This window comes from Nyctereutes procyonoides, unplaced genomic scaffold (assembly GCF_905146905.1).
Source record: "Nyctereutes procyonoides isolate TBG_1078 unplaced genomic scaffold, NYPRO_anot_genome, whole genome shotgun sequence".
In the NCBI taxonomy this organism is placed as follows: domain Eukaryota; kingdom Metazoa; phylum Chordata; class Mammalia; order Carnivora; family Canidae; genus Nyctereutes; species Nyctereutes procyonoides.
The window spans coordinates 27,085,205-27,102,322 of record NW_026575024.1 but is presented as its reverse complement, the minus strand read 5'-3'; the positions used below and the strand labels follow the sequence as shown (position 1 = coordinate 27,102,322).

Below are 17,118 nucleotides of genomic sequence, written 5' to 3'. Positions count from 1 at the left end.
CTACAAAAGAGTACCTAAAGGAGAAATGATTGTAGGGAAACTGAACTTAATAGAATCTTACTGGTGCGTGTTGGAAAATGTGACTAATCATATATGCTATCTACACTGTAAGGGACGAACATAAGGGGTAGTATGAAGAATTATAGAGACTAGAACATCAAAGCAAGACTGATCAGGAGTTATAAAAAACAGAACAGGAGAGTAAGCTCAGTGTGAGTACTGATGCAAATTGGATGTCTCCTATTTGCTAAAGGTAAACCATAGTTCAATTTTTTAAAATTTTTATTTATTCATGAGAGACACACAGAGAAAGGCAGAGACATAGACAGAGGGAGAAGCAGGCTCCTCACAGGGAGCCCAATGCAGAACTCGATCCCCAGACCAGGATCACACCCTGAGCCGATCCCTGAGCCAAAGGCAGATGCTCAACCACTGAGCCACCCAGGCGTCCCAATCATAGTTCAATTTAAATATTATTCCATTTAAATCTTTAAAAAATAAAAATAGCTTCCACAACTTTATGGCTTTTCTTTTCTCTATCTTATTGACAGCTTTTGTTCAAAAAGTGTTCCTAAAATTAGCAAGGCAGGAAACAACAAATGTTGGAGAGGATGTGGAGAAAGGGGGACCCTCTTGCGCTGTTGGTGGGAATGTGAACTGGTGCAGCTACTCTGGGAAACTGTGTGGAGGGTCCTCAAAGAGTTAACAATGGATCTGCCCTACGACCCAGCAGTTGCACTGCTGGGGATTTACCCCAAAGATATAGATGCAGTGAAACGCCGGGACACCTGCACCCCGATGTTTCTAGCAGCAATGTCCACAATAGCCAAACTGTGGAAGGAGCCTCAGTGTCCATCGAGAGATGAATGGGTAAAGAAGCTGTGGTCTATGTATACAATGGAATATTACTCAGCCATTAGAAACGACAAATACCCACCATTTGCTTCAACGTGGATGGAACTGGAGGGTATTATGCTGAGTGAAGTAAGTCAATCGGAGAAGGACAAACATTATATGGTCTCATTCATTTGGGGAATATAAAAAATAGTGAAAGGGAATAAAGGGGAAAGGAGAAAAAATGAGTGGGAAATATCAGGGAGGGAGACAGAACATGAGAGACTCTTAACTCTGGGAAACAAACTAGGGGTGGTGGAAGGGGAGGTGGGCGAGGGGTGGGGGTTACTGGGTGACGGGCACTGAGGGGAGCACTTGATGGGATGAGCACTGGGTGTTGTTCTATATGCTGGCAAATTGTACACCAATAAAAAATAAATTTATTTTTTAAAAAAGTGTTCCTAATTTTAATGAGGTCAAAGTCCTCTCTTTCCCTTCACGGTTAGTATATTCTATGTCCTGTTTAAAAATCTTTACTTATGCTAAGGTCATAAACATATTCTCCTATGTTTCTTCCAGAAACTTGGTAAGAAGGTTTTACATTCTTATTAAGATCAATAATCCAGGGCACCCCTGGTGGCTCAGCGGTTTAGCGCTGCCTTCGGCCCCGGGTGTGAGTCCCACGTTGAGCTGCCGGCATGGAGCCTGCTCCTCCTTCTGCCTGTGTCTCTGCCTCTCTCTCTCTCTCACTCTGATGAATAAATAAACAAAATCTTAAGAAAGAAAAAAATAAGATCTATAATCTATATGGAATTGATTTTAGTGGATGATGTGAGAGAGGGGCCAAGTTTCATTTTTTTCTGTATGGATACCCAAAGCACCATTTATTGAAAACACTATCCTTTCTTCTTTACTCTGTTGTGACACTTTTCTCAGAAATCAACTAGCTATGGATGACTAGGTCTATTTCTGGACTCTGTTTCATTTCCTTCGTTTATTTTTTCCTCCATATCACAGTCTCTTAATTACTAGGGCTTTACAATAAATCTCAAAATATTGAAATTTAAATCCTACAACTTTGTTCCTCAAGATTATCTTGATTATTCTGTGCTCATTTATGTCTATAAATCTTTGAATCATCCCATCAATTTACACAAAGAGAAAATACATGGGATTTTGATTGTGATCACACTGAATCTACAAATCAGTTTGGAGAATATAGACATCATGTAGAAGGTGAAGTCCTCCATCTGTTTTGCTCTTCTTGAATTTATCTCAATTTATTAGTTTCCCATGTGGAAATCTTGACTTTCTTTGGATTTGTTCCTACTTACTTGATGTTTTTTATTCCACTGTAAATGTGTCTTTTCTTTTACCTTTATTTTCTCTCTTTCTCTCTATCTTGCAGAATTTTATGTGTTAGTGCATTTATTTAAATTTTTTTCTCAAAAAAGGAGAGAATACCTTAGGTAGTCCTAATGACTTTTCCCCCAGCTTTATTGAGACAAAATTCACACATAATATTGTATAAGTTTGAGGTGTAAAATGTGCTGATTTAATATACTTATATATTGCAAAATGATTACCACTGTAGCATTGCTAATGGCTCCATCATGTCACATAATTACCATTTCCTTTTTGTGGTAACATTTAAGATCTACTCTCTTGGTAACTTTCAAGCATATAATACTGTATTATTACCTTTGATCATCAAGCTGTACATTGGATCTCCAGAACTTATTCATCTTATAACTGGGAGTTTGTATCCTTTGCTCACCATCTCTCCATTTCACCCCACCCACCCTCAGTCCCTGGCAACCACCATTCTACCCTTTGTTTCTACTGGATAATCTAACTTCACTTTCCAATTGTTGTTAACCTTGTGTCCAGAAAAGTTAATAAACTTTCTTATTAATTCTAATAGTTAACTTGTAGATTCTTCCTAATTTTCTACAAAGATACGTATATAGGAGTTAATTCCTACTTTCCAGGATTATTGTGAGGATAACAAGGATAATGATGATTGCTAACAACTAATGAACACCTACTGTTTTTCAGGAGTTGTTCTCCTTTCAAAAGAACAACTTTCCAAAATGAACCAAAATGGCAGACTGTAGTGTTAGATTGTCCTCAGCTTCTCAGATGTAAATGTAATCAGAAGACCTAGAAGCTCAGGAGGATGAGTTTCTGGCCCTGGTGAGTATTTATGATGGAGATGCATTTGAAAAACCAAGAGTCTAAAAAAAAAAGAAAAGAAAAACCAAGAGTCTATCCAAGTTGGAGAAACCAGAATCTATATGGACTTTTCACAAAATTTCATGGTATCTGAGCCTGCAAGCACTTAGACAACCTGCAGGAAGACCACCATGGCATCAGTTCCTGTTTGCCTGGATGCAATTTCTTAAGGAAGAGACCCTAGCTGAATATCGTCTCTCTTGACCTCAAAAGAGGGGTTCTCCGAAAAAAGTGAAGAGAAGGATGACTCAAGCCTCTAACACAGAGCTAGATTTTGGAGGACCTGATAGATCTTATGTAGACAAGAGGATATTGTGGATGAGAGACCCATGCAGGATATAGAATTGTAGTTGAGTCTCATCCAGGAAATCTTGGATTCTGATCAAGCTCAGCAGATAAAATGCTTTAATAGTAAATTGCTCCTGTGCAATATCTGTTTCTGTGAGAAGGTGGGTAGTGAATGAGTGAATGCATGCACTTTTTGGAGTGTGGGCATGCATACTATAAAGCCTGTCTGAAGGACTCCTTTGAAATCTAAATCAGGATAGCCAAGTACAGTGTTTCAACTGCCCAGAACCCAAGTTTCATGGCCACTCTTCATCAGGTCAAAGAACTAGTGGAGGCAGAGTTATTTACCCATTATGATTACCTTCCCCTCCAGCCAACTTAGTCTTAAAGGCAGCTGTTATGTACCGCCCCTGCTCATGCTGCCAGCTGCCTGATATGGGGAACCAGGCTGTACAATGGACATCTGCTCTGGCTGCAATTTTTCCTTTTCTATGCCTTCTGCAGACTGACCTACCATGGGACCTTTCCATGTAAGATGACTGCAGAAAAATTAATAGTTTTATGAAGTGAGTACTTGTAAGCAGATGAGGCCAATAAAAGACTTGGAACAGAGGTGTAGTAAAAAAAAAAAAAGCACTGGAAGAGATGGAAAGTAAGAAGTGAGTAGAAAAGGACTCAAAAAGCTGCTCATGTTGTGGGACTCCCATGAAGAAATTAGGTGGATGTAACAAGAGGACATGTCCTGACTATATGCAATATTTCTGTTGGATTGGGTTCTCTCTCTAGCTCAAACCCTTATAAACACTTCACTGATCCTGTTTCCCCATGTTTTCACTGTTTTTTCCAGGCTGTGGTTGTTATTGGAGATATTTGAGAAGATGAGACTGAAGACAAGTTACCTCCTACTGCTTGAGATATGGAAGTGGAATAGTTTGCCTTAATTTCATTAAATACATAGAGTAACTTTGTAGAATTTTTATGGTACCATTCATTCACTCTTCCCATGTAAAAGATATGGAAGAACAAGGTTTATATTTTCATATGTTACTACTTATTTAGGCACAGTCATACATTTTTCAATGAGCATAATTGGAAAAAATATAATCCAAAGTTTCAGAAAATGAAAACTAGATATTAAACATAAATATTATAATGTGTCCAAAGCTCCAAGTAGTTTAAAATTAAATATTTATTGACTGAAGGAGAGTGGGAGATAAAGACTTCCAGTTATGAAATGAATAAGTCATGGGAACAAAAGGCACAGCATAAGGAATACAGTCAATGATATTGTAACAGTGATGAATGGGAATAGGTGGTGGATATCCTTGTGAGTACAGCATAATGTATAAACTTGTCAAATCTACAAAACTAAGTTGTACACCTGAAACTCATGTAACATTGTGTGTCAATTATATTCAAATAAAAAATAAATAAATAAAATTAAACATCCATTTTCTTGCCTAAGCTTTAGGCAAAGAGAGGGGTTGGGCACCTGGGTGCTCAGTGATTGAGGTGCTCAGTGATTGAGACACTCAGTGTCTCTGCCTCTGTGTGTGTGTGTGTGTGTGTGTGTCATGAATAAATAAATAAAATCTTTTTTAAAAAAGAGGAGGATCAAGAGTTAGATTTATAGACCTTTTTGCCTCTGAGAAGCATCCCTCTAAGATATTTTATGTGAGCCCCCTCAGTACTACTTCTTAAAATCGGGGTGGGCAGAAGCTTTATTTAAATTGTACTGAGACCTCATCTCATTTATTCCATGTTATATTCCTTTCAACCTAATTTTTTAAAAGATTTTATTTATTTATTCATGAGAGACACACACACACAGAGAGAGAGAGGCAGAGACACAGGCAGAGGGAGAAGCAGATTCTCTGCAAGGAGCCCTACCTGGGAATCGATCCTGGGTTTCCAGGATCACGCCCTGGACTGAAGGTGGCACTAAACCGCTGAGTCACCAGGGCTGCCCTCAACCTAAATTTCTGATAAGTTAGTTCTCTTTGGAGGGAGCCATTTACTCTATAACTGATTAGATGGCCTAGTGTCATTTTGATCTACTACTCTTTAGAATAGAAATTTGTAGACAATTTTAAAAATATTTGAAAACCAACAAAGACTGTGGGTAACTTCATATTTCTTAGTGAAGAAATATTTAACTTCATATTTCTTAGTCTACTGGTGTGAGTCAAGTCTAGAATTTAATGAAACTGGCTCAGAAGAATTTCAGTCCCATTCAGCCTTCCTGGGCAGTAAAGCTTAGATTCAAAACAACTTGCCTTTGCTGCCTTTTGTTCTATTTTCTCTCCCTTTACCCTCATGCTACCTTCTGTAGGTAAGGACAATTTTAATATTATCTCCAGTAGCTCACAGTTTTCTTCCTCTGCTAGAATAAGACAAAGCCTGATATATTCTCCAACTAAACTTTCTTTAATTATTTGTTTTGTTAGCCTGTCCACATCACTGTAGTTCCAGACTTAACTTTCTGAATTCTTTTTAAAGTTGTTCTTTACCAAACTATGGGGATTTGGATTCCTACCCTTTATTTAACAGCAATGTTTGGAGGGATAATTTTGACCTAACACTTAGATATCTCTTAGGGAGTTTTGTTTGCTTTTTGAAAAATTATCTTTCCTTATTGTTTGAGGAGGGTCTTGGCCACAAAATAAGATTTTTTGAAAAAAAAAAAAAAAAGAAAACAGAAGAATTAGGCTATACCTGGGGACATGTTCTTTTTTCTGATCTTATCATTGAAAATTGGGGGATCACTTTTAACCATTCTATGTATGTGTCCAAAGAATCAGCAAGGATTGTTTCTGGGTTGTAAGGATGCTTAATCTTAAAAATAATTTCTAAAAATTGTCATTAAAAAAGACAGAATAGATGTAGGCTTTGCTCTATGGAAGCCACCAAACATCTCTCTCTTTTCTCCCTGCTAATAACAAGAGCTGAAGAGGAAGGAGGAAGGACCCTGAAAGCAGAGAGCAGACCTCTGGTTGAGACTTGGTGGAGAAGGCAGTGAGATTGTGACACCAAAGCAGAGAAGCACACTCAGCACTTATGAATCACCCCTGACCAGCAGGCCAGCTGCTGAGGAAGCCATAGTTTAGGGTTACTGTGGAAATTGATCAGAACTTAGAAGCATAGAACCCCTTGCACTGAGATACTCATAACCCATCCTTGGGTGAGGCGAGAAAGAAACATTATTCCTCCCCTTTCCTGTACCTCACTTTTGCTTAAGCAAGCTCACTTTCTCCATTAAAGGAGAATTACAGAAACTACAATAAAGAGTTGGTGTTGCGTATTCACTCTGCATTTGACCAATTTACTAGTTTGGGCACTGGGTATTTCTGTGTCTCTAGCAGAAGATGTAAAGCCAGGTCTAGCCCAGGTGCTAGTAAATACAAATTGATAAGTAGTTAGAATGATGGGTTGTAGAGGATTTGAACACCAAATTAATGAATTTGGATTTTAGACATAGCCCTTATAAGCCCCAACATCAAGCGAAGAAGTGTGAGTTAGTGGAAAGGGCATGGGCTTTGGAGCCATATGGGGTGGAATGCCAGCCTTGGTTCTGCTGTTTAACAAGAGCAATTTAACAAAGGGCCCTTTGAGAAGAATGGGATGCACTTTCTTATTCTTAACGAAGTCATCAAAGCGACTTATTCTTAACTAACTCACCAGAGCAACATTTATCCAGTAACAGCCAAATGAAATAGAAGACTATATCAGCAATTTATAAAAATTAATAAATGATTTGGATATTACTAGAATGAGTAAGTGGGAAGACTGTGCTTCCACATGATCATCAGTAACAGGGAGAAAAGCTTTTGATTCTCGGGAGTTGATCTTATATCCAGCAAAGCTGTTGAACTCTCTTCTGAATCCTCTTAATTTGTCCTTTGTTTGATTCTGTTGGCTTTTCCAGGTAAGTGGTTGATCATCTGCAGGTGATGACAATGATATCTCCACCTTTTCAGTCCTTGCACTGTTTCTTATTTTTCCTAATAACATGGGCCAGGTTCTCCATTTGCAATAGTAGTAGGAATCCTTCCATTTTTTTTCTCCTACCGGTTTTAAAGGGAATGTATCTAAAATTCCTTGAATAAATATAACATACTCCTCAAGAGTTTGGCATTTAGTCTTTAGCATGTTTAGTGAGTTATTTTCTCTTTCTAATTTCTTAAGTTATTCCACAATAATTGGTTTTGAAATTTAGAAAATACTTTCCCTGGAGCATTTAAGGTAATCCTATCCTTAGATTTTCTGATATTACATCATCCTCATATTTTTAATTTATCCTAATTAATCACAGTGTATTTTTAACACATTATCAAGTCTGATTAGCTACAAATTTTATTTGGAATTCAGGCACATATGTACAAAGGAAATACAGTCCATCATTTTTCTGCTCTTCATGGTTATCTGTTTTTGAAATCAAGATAATACCTCCTAAAATCGTCTGGGCAGCTCTTAGATTTCCTCTATTCTCTGGAACAACTTGTGTTAGACAGAAATTAACTGTTCCCTCGAAGTTTCCAAGATCTGAGGTGACCATCTAATTCAACCACAATTAATGTAAACAGGACAGCACTTGAGAATAAAGGACAGCATTATTAAAATTGTGCTAGGGCAAAAGAGCATGAACAAGGACTATTTTAAGCACAACAATCTAGAACTCGGTGTTAATATTTTATGAGTATGAGACTTAGTGGGAGGAGAGTCCTCTCAGCATCATGACAAGGTCTTCATGCTTGGTTGATCTATTCAGGTTTATATGTCTTCCAGTGCTACTCTTGATGGATTTCTTTTCTTTGAAGTATTTTTAAAATTTATTATGCATTTTTGTTCATCATAGAGCAAAATATTCTGTAGACCTGGCATGCCCAAACCACCATAAATGATTTTTATATCCCTTCAACCTCTTTCAATCTAGCACAGTCCCCATTTTGTCACACACTGACTTGAAGACATTGTGGCCACTTGTTCTTACGATGACCCCCTTCTGTTTTGTCTGGTATTTTTTAGCTTGTTCGCCAATATATCGTGCAAATACAAGGTTGGTTCTAATGGATTTATTGATTCAAAATAAAACTTTTGGCAAAAATGGGTCAGAGGTGAAGCACTGTTCTTCATACTGCAACACATCAGGAGTCACTTAATATCTACATGTCATGTAATATTCAGATTCACAACCAAATTAAGGTGATGAGTGTCTGATCTTTTTATTGAATAGTGCTGTTTTCCCTCTTTTATATTGAAAGTAATCAATATGTGCTGTTTTGCCTATACAAATGTCAATCCTATGTCAATCATACACTTAATAGGTTTAACACAAATTGTAGTCCTTGCCTGAATCAATAAATTCTTTAGGATTTGCAGGACACAATTCAATAAAATAGAACTTTCCCTCATCAACTAGAGCTATTTGGTTACTAGAAATAGAGCTCCCACTGGACAGACAGGATGAATACTTAATCCATTCAAATTAGTTACTGGTGTTCAAAGTAAGAAGCTTGCTTTGTGGCTGCCTCAAACGGGGACATGTGAGTTTTTCTGGTTATCCATCTCTGAGTATCATTAGGCAATTATGTCTTTTCATTGATTCAGTGTATTTCAACCCTTTATATTTGGCATTATTTTTGATGCCCAGATTATCGTAAATTTAGCAAGTAGAAATTTCTTCCAGCAGGATCCTGTGTCCTCTTACATGATCTCATACTTTTTAAAATACTGCAATAAGGGATCCCTGGGTGGCGCAGTGGTTTGGCGCCTGCCTTTGGCCCAGGGCGCGATCCTGGAGACCCGGGATCAAATCCCATGTCGGGCTCCCGGTGCATGGAGCCTGTTTCTCCCTCTGCCTGTGTCTCTGCCTCTCTCTCTCTCACTGTGTGCCTATCATAAATAAATTTAAAAAAAATTTTTTTAAATACTGCAATAAAACTATAAATACTTATTAATGTCTTAAATAAATTCAAACAGCAAGTCTGATAACTAGTGCAATTTCAAAAAATAGGGGTGAGCACGAATGATATGTCAAGATATATACAACATCTTTAATATAACAAAATTATTTGTAATTCTTTTGGTGGTTAAGTCAGAGGAATAGCTAATACAAATGAATTTGTTTTTTGTTTTGTTCTGTTTTTGTTTAAAGCTTTTATTTATTTATTTACTTACTTACTTACTTGACAGAAAGCTAGAAAGAGCAAGAGAGCACAAGCAGGGGGAATGCCAAAAGGAGAGGGAGAAACAGGTTCCTCACTGAGCAAGGAGTCCTATGATCCCAGAACCCTGGGAGCATGACCTATGCTGAAGGCAGATGCTTAACCGACTGAGAGACCCAGGTGCTCTGTGATTTGTTGTCCACATTCATAAATCAAAGAAATGCTTAAATTTCAATCAGAGTTTTTTTTAACAATAAAGACATTATTTCTCCATTCATATATACAGCCCTCAACCTATGAACATGTACTAATGGGAATAGCTTTGGCCTCAGAGTGAAAACAAATGGTTTGGCAATCAAGGGCTACCACAATATCTGCCCTCTGCCCCAGCTTCATTGAGATATAATGGACATATAACATCATATTAGTTTAAGGTATAAAATATGATGATTTGATGTATGTGGCATACAATGTAATGATTTGATATATGTATATATTGTGAAATAATTAGCACAATAAATTTAGTTAATATCCGTCACCTCTCATAGACACAACTATTTTTCTTGTGAAGAGAATTTTTAAGATTCACTCTCTTAGCAACTTTCAAGTATACAATACAGTGTTGTTAACTGTAGTCACCCTGCTGTAGATTAGATCTCCAGAACTTACTTACCATATACCTGGAAGTTTGTACCTTTTGATCTACCTTCACTCATTTCCCCCAGCTCCAACTCCACATCTGGCAACCACCAATCTGTTCTCTGTTTCTTTGAGTTTGGTTCTTTAGATTGCATATATAAGTGAAATCATACAGCACTTGGCTTTGTCTGACTTAGGTTACTTAACATAATATCTTAAGATCTATTTATGTTATGACACATGGCAGGAATTCCTTTTTTTTTTTTTTGACCTAATGATACTCCAATAGATCTATATTGCAATATATTATATATATTAGAATATCATTATATATTATATATTGGAATATTATTCTATATAACATACTGCAATATTACATATATTTTAATTTATATATAATGATAAGTAGATCACATTTTCTTCATTCATTCATCCATTGATGGACACTTAAATGGTTTCCATGTCTGACTATTGTAAATAAGGCTACAATGACCCATTATTTTAAAAAAATATTTTTAAAGCTTCCATGATTTCAGCACAAGAAAATGTCCTATGCTCACCTTGCATGTTCCCAGCACTAGACGAAGATTCAACTATTTCTCTAAAGAGCCTAGATTCTTTTTAATGAAGAGCTGATTTTAAGTCCAAAATCCTGGCATTAGGCTCGTTGGTACGAAGATCCTATTACTTCTAGTACTTTCAGTTGATAAAACTAAAAGAGTTATATTATTTTTTTAAAGGAACAGATTTTTTTAAAGTAAACTCAACCCCCAGTGTGGGGCTCAAACTCACCTGCCCCTTGACCCTGAGATCAAGAATCACATGTTCTACCAACTGAGCCAGCCAGATGCCCCTAAAAGAGTTACGTTTTAAATGCCTGTGACGTTTTTGGATTTTTTTTTTTAGCCACCTATGTTTGGATCTCCAGAGCCCTCAAAGAAGTCATATAGTTCAATAACAAAAGCAAATAAAAGTAGCTCCCAACTCATGCCTACAAAATAATCAGAAGACAGAGACTCGTATGTTATTAATCCATTGAAATGTGCTGAGATTTCCCATATAACCCAGTATGTAATAGTATTTTATAGGTGTTCTGTCTATACTTTTATTACTATTACTATTATTAGGATGTTGTGTTCTATATGTGTATATTAGCTCAGTCTTACTAAATGGTGCTTATTAACTTTGCTTATAATATCTATCAATTATTGAGAGAGGTGTTTTTAGATCTCTCACTTTAATTGTACATTTATTAACTTATTTATTTCTGATTATTTTTTATAGATATATATATCTCCATACTGTATTATTAGGTACAAAAATATGTTTGAAAAACTTACCTTTCTAGTGAATTGAACATTTTATCCTTATGCAGTGATCTTATTTATCTTGGTGATGCTTTTCCCTTGAAGTCTATTTTTCCTCATACTAAGTGAGCTAAATCAGCTTTCTTTGGCTTAGCATTCACTGGGAGACCTTTGTATCTTCTTTTCCTTTCCCCTTTTCTTTACCTTTTATTCCCAAATACTCATCTCCTAATTTATATGCAATTTTCATTTAATCTTGTTTGCTTTCAGCTCCCAAAATAGTATTATTGTTGTTTCATAAGTGAGTGATTGCTTATATTTACCACATATTTATAAATATTGGGCTTTTTTGTCCTTCATGAATCTCAGATCTTCTGCCTAAAGCTTGTCCTTTAGAATGTCCTTTAATGAGACCTTATTACAGCAAATTCTCCCAAGTTTTGCTTGTCTAAAAATGTCTACAGTACACCTTCATTCTTAAATAACAATTTCACTACATATAGATACCTGCATGATAGCTATTCTAGTTCAGCATTGCCTGTGACCTATTTAATGCCTTTCAGAAGGTCACTTTTCTTCCTGGAGCTTAGTTTCACTCTGCCTTCATCTTCTTCACAAAACAAACTACAGAGTATGACAGTACTGATGGTCATTAAAAAATAACTGTGGGGGGTGGGCACTTGGGTGGTACAATCGGTTGAGCATCTAATTCTTGATTTTGATTCAGGTTGTGATTATAGGGTTATGAGATCAAGCCCTGCATGGGGCTCCATGCTCAGCAGGGAGTCTGCTTAGGATTCTCTCTCTCCCTCTCCATCTTCCCTGCCCTGCCACCCTGGCATGCACACACTCTCTCTCTCTCTCTCTCAAATTAAAACAAAAACAAAAACAAAAAACATTGGGCAGTGGTCATTTCCCATAAACAGAGAGAGTTGAGGAGATCATAGGAAAGGAGAGGGGAGGAGGATAGTTAGGTTGAGGCAAAACCACAGCCTCACAGTGGAAAGCTGTGAGAAACTTTTCTCAAGGTGTTCTGGAAATGCTCAAGCTTCAAGAGGAGACTCCTTTGAACATACCAGCAATGTTTCTTCTTCTACCCAGCCTCCGAATGCTTATGTTTGAACTAGTCCATGTCTTTGAAATTTCTGCTCAAATAATTATGGAAATCATGGGGAAAGACCACAAGATACTTTTCATTCTGAGGAAGTAATCGAGTTCCATTTCAATAGACCCAGATCAACCCCCATTACATGAATCCACTTAATATAAGGCCAGACAAGACAAGTACCAACCCAAGTACAAACCAATCCTCGGTTCTGATCACTCACCCCCTAACTTAAATTGAGTCCAAAGTCAGACTCAGTCCTAACTCCAACTTCCAACCCCACTCTACCTGGGTCTACCCAGGTTTAACCTTAAGCTGATCACAACCTAACGACTACCACCAACCCCAATGTGGCCCATTCTAATCCTCGCATGCAGGTTCATCTGGTCTTAAATTTCATCCTTTCTCCAGACCACCCCAAACCATATTAACTTCCCTACCACAACTCTGCACCTAAGAGTCGTCCTGAACCATCTTCCCGATATTTCCCTAACCAAAATCTCCTCCCCGCACTGTCCCCAATCCCTCTGTCCGTGTCCAGTGTAATCCTTCAGAGATCCCTGCCTCTCCCAGCTTGGATTCAGCCTCTTTACCCCAGGCTTTCATCTAAGTGCATACTACATCAGTCAGAGCCCTATCACTCGTCTTTACAGAGGGAATTTAATACTTAAACGCAGTATTAGGGGCACCTGAGTGGCTCAGTGGCTGAATGCCTTTGGCTCAGCTCATGATCCCAGGGTTCTGAGATGGAGTCCCACATTAGGCTCCCTGCTAGGAGCCTACTTCTCCTTATGCCTATGTCTCTGCCTCTTTCTGTGTATCTGTCATGAATAAATAGATAAAATATTTTTAAAAATAAATGCAATATTAATGCTAATATTAACTAATTTAAGATTAAGTTTAATATAAAGCATTGCTAACTAGGCATTTAAGAATTGAAAAAAATGACAACACAAAACTACCACAGAGATAGCAACTACAGGAATCGGCCACCGCTCCTAGAGCTGAGGTCACAAGAAAAGAGATTGAAAGTATTGAAATTTAGGAGCTTGAAGGGGAGCCTGTGGAGCTGAAACCCAGACCTCAGAGAAAAGGGCTCTTGCTCCGCCAGAGCGTGCCTCCGGGAGGTACACTGAGGCTGGCTCTGTAAATACTGGAATATCGCAGGCTGGGGCCAGCTGCTGGCAAGGAAACAACCTGCCAATGCCGGGTGAAGAGCAAGGTGAAGAGCAAGGCTAGGGCGTGCCCATGGCGACCCGAAACAGGAGGCCCTTCGCAAGCAAGTCAGAGGGTTTGAGCCTTTCCTCTTCTAGCCTTGCAGTGTCCCTCTGGCACCCCCTATCCGCAGAGCCTAATTAAGGAAGCGCCTGCAAAAGAGGACTGCGTGTGCAGGGTGCTGGCCTCACCATTACAAAGCGGGTGTAGACCATTGGATTTGAAGCTGAGGCAACAGGCAACAGCATAAGTGGCGTAAGTATCAGCGTTGGTGCCATAAGTAATAGGTGTCCGCCTTGACTTTAGACACCTGCCTGAGCCTCCTACCATCCCAGCAGGGCAGCCCCGGTCTCTTAAATCTAACTTGCCAGAAAAGAGTCTGAAAGAGATACTAACATCAAGTGCACACGGCGGCAAATTCACCAAGATGCCTGAAAGAGAAAACCACAGGCCCCAAGATGAAATCTCTTATGCTAAGCCACTTCACCGAACCAGGGCTTAACACCTAACCCAACTGCAGTTCCAGCCTCCCCCCAGAAGTATAGTCTCCACTGATCGGAATTTTCTGGTCAGCACCAGTGAGGTCATGTGTCAGGGGCACCCTCTACCCCCACCGCATCCCACCAAGGAAGATGAGGTAATCCACCGGATAAGACCCCTTGGTCCCCCGCCCCGCCCCCCCCCCACGAAAAGTGAAGTAACCTGAAACATCCTTTCTTTTCTTTTGCTAATAACTTCCTTGCCTTACCCCCCTTTCCTATAAAAACCTCCCATTTGCTTCAACGCAGATCGAACTGGAGGGTATTATGCTGAGTGAAATAAGTCAATCGGAGAAGGACAAACATTATATGGTCTCATTCATTCGGGGAATATAAAAAATAGTGAAAGGGAATAAAGGGGAAAGGAGAAAAAATGAGTGGGAAATATCAGTGAGGGAGACAGAACATGAGAGACTCCTAACTCTGGGAAACGAACAAGGGGTGGTGGAAGGGAGGTGGGTGAGGGGACGGGGTAACTGGGTGACGGGCACTGAGGGGGGCACTTGACCGGATGAGCCCTGGGTGTTATGCTGTATGTTGGTATATCAAACTCCAATAAAAATATAGATACAAAAAACAAACAAAACCTCCCATTTACTACGCCTCCTCAGAGTTTCCTTCTGTTTACTACAGGGGCTGCTGCCCAATTCATAAATCACTTACTGAAACCAATTTGATCCTCAAATTTACTTGGTTGAATTTTGTTTTTTAACACCAGGTTTGAGTTGCTGGCTATCCTAAGACCAGTGTCCTAAAAATAGACCAGGCTCACATGGACTACTGAGAGTCCTATATTATTTGAATTCCATGGACCAAAGGTCAGCTATGAAGCTCCCTAGCTGTGGGTCCTGGGACAAGTGGGTGGCCAATTCGTGAAGGATGGAAAAGTATTTTTGCCACAGAGCTGAGCTCTGACATTATTTGCTCCCGAGGCAGAGTAGTTTTTGGTCAGTGAGGTAGAGAGAGAGATAAGTTAGCTGAAGATGACCTAGCAGGCTGACAACATTTAACACATGTCCCAGCTAGACACCAAGTGAGAGAGTAGAACACTGGCTCCACCCATAACAAAAGTAGCCTCTCCCTCCCAGTAAAAGGCAAACAGGCAAATTCAAACCTCTTGCCTTTCTGTGTGAGACACAAATAATAATGGAAATATTTGAGGGGGACACCTGGGTGGCTCAGTCGGTTAAGTGTCCCACTCTTGATTTTGGCTCGGGTCATGATCTCAGGGGTGTGAGATCTAGCCTCACGTTAGGCTCTGTGCTCAGCGTTGAGCTTGCCTAAGATTCTCTCTCTCCCTCTGTCTCTGTCTCTCCACCACCCCCCTCACTCGTGTTTTCTCTCAAAAATAATTTTTTTTTTTAAGAAAAGAAAACTTTAAAATAATCAACTGCCTTGCCCTCCTGTTAGGGGCAAGTTATGGGTACTCATGCATTCAGGTTTATGCTGGCCCCGGGGTAGGGGAGGGGGCCACAAAGGCAGCAGAAAGGTAGGAATAAAACTTGAGGGGAAAAGGAAGCAAGGGAAAGAGGAAGGTGAGAAGGTCAATTAATATTCATCAAACAACTGGTTTGTGTCAGACTGTGTTCTAAACAACAACATGTGCAGTAATTACAAATAGAGGTAAGGAAAATGAAGTTCAAACAGGGATGTGAACTTTCCCAAGGTCATTGGTGGCTGAGAACAGAGATGAGAACACAGATTCATCTGAAGTCTTACACTAATTACATTTTCTTCATAGGGACAGGATGGGGTGGAAGCCAGTAGAAGGGATATTTATCAAATGGTATTGTTGAGTCAACATTTTATTGATAGCCATTACTAATTTAAATATATCCAATTTTTGGTGCAGATGAGAAATCCGTAGGGTCATTTTCCTTGTTTGTTTCATTTCACAAGAAGAACTGGAAGATCCAGTGATTGGCTGTAGTTTTTTATCTGTAAGAAAAGATAATATAGGACAAATATAATAAATATCACAACCAATTACAGACCTCATGGAAGTTAAGGTTAATTTCATAGGACAGAACAACAAACTTTGAAGCCTGGGTGGTTTACAAAACTTCTTTGTTAGCATTCATCTTCATGAGAATGGTTTTATCAGGCTGGATATTATCTGCTTTCCTAGCAGACTGCATGGGAGGAGGGAACATTTTCTTCTTTCTAGAAATTTATTTCACCAACAATGAGTAGGAGTTAGAGTTTCGAGGACAAGTGCTGGACTCTCAGTGATTACAAAGAGGTGGGAGGAAGAAGCGAGTTTAAAACCTACTGACAAAGGGCAGCCCGGGTGGCTCAGCGGTTTGGCAGTGCCATCAGCCCAGGGCATGATCCTGGAGACCCAGAATCGAGTCCCGTGTCAGGCTCCCTGCGTGGAGCCTGCTTCTCCCTCTGCCTCTCTCTCTGTATCTCTCATGAATAAATGAATAAAATCTTTAAAAAAAAAAAAACCTACAAAGAGGAGTTTTTGACTAATCAAATATAGAGCATGTGATGTGAATTGTTGAGGTCTGAGAATGAACGATCAAAAAGGAATCCCTGAGTCATCTTTGGTGCAAAAGAATGTTCATTTGTTTTGGGTTTTTTTTTAAGATTTTATTTATTTATTTGAGAGACAGCCTGCACATGACCAGGGGGAGAGGCAGAGGGAGAGGGAGACTCTCAAGCAGACTCCTCGCTGAGCATGGAGCCCAATGCAGGGCTCAATCTCACAACCCCGAGACTGTGACCTGAACTGAAATCAAGAGTCAGATGCGTAACCTACCGAGCCAACCAAGCACCCCAAAAATGGT

General features: G+C 39.1%; 1 pseudogene; it reads left to right on the top strand.

Moving 5' to 3' along the window:
- Positions 1-2,982: 2,982 nt before the first annotated feature.
- LOC129522375 (E3 ubiquitin-protein ligase RNF14-like) lies at positions 2,983-4,270 on the top strand (annotated as a pseudogene).
- The last annotated feature ends 12,848 nt before the right edge of the window (positions 4,271-17,118 follow it).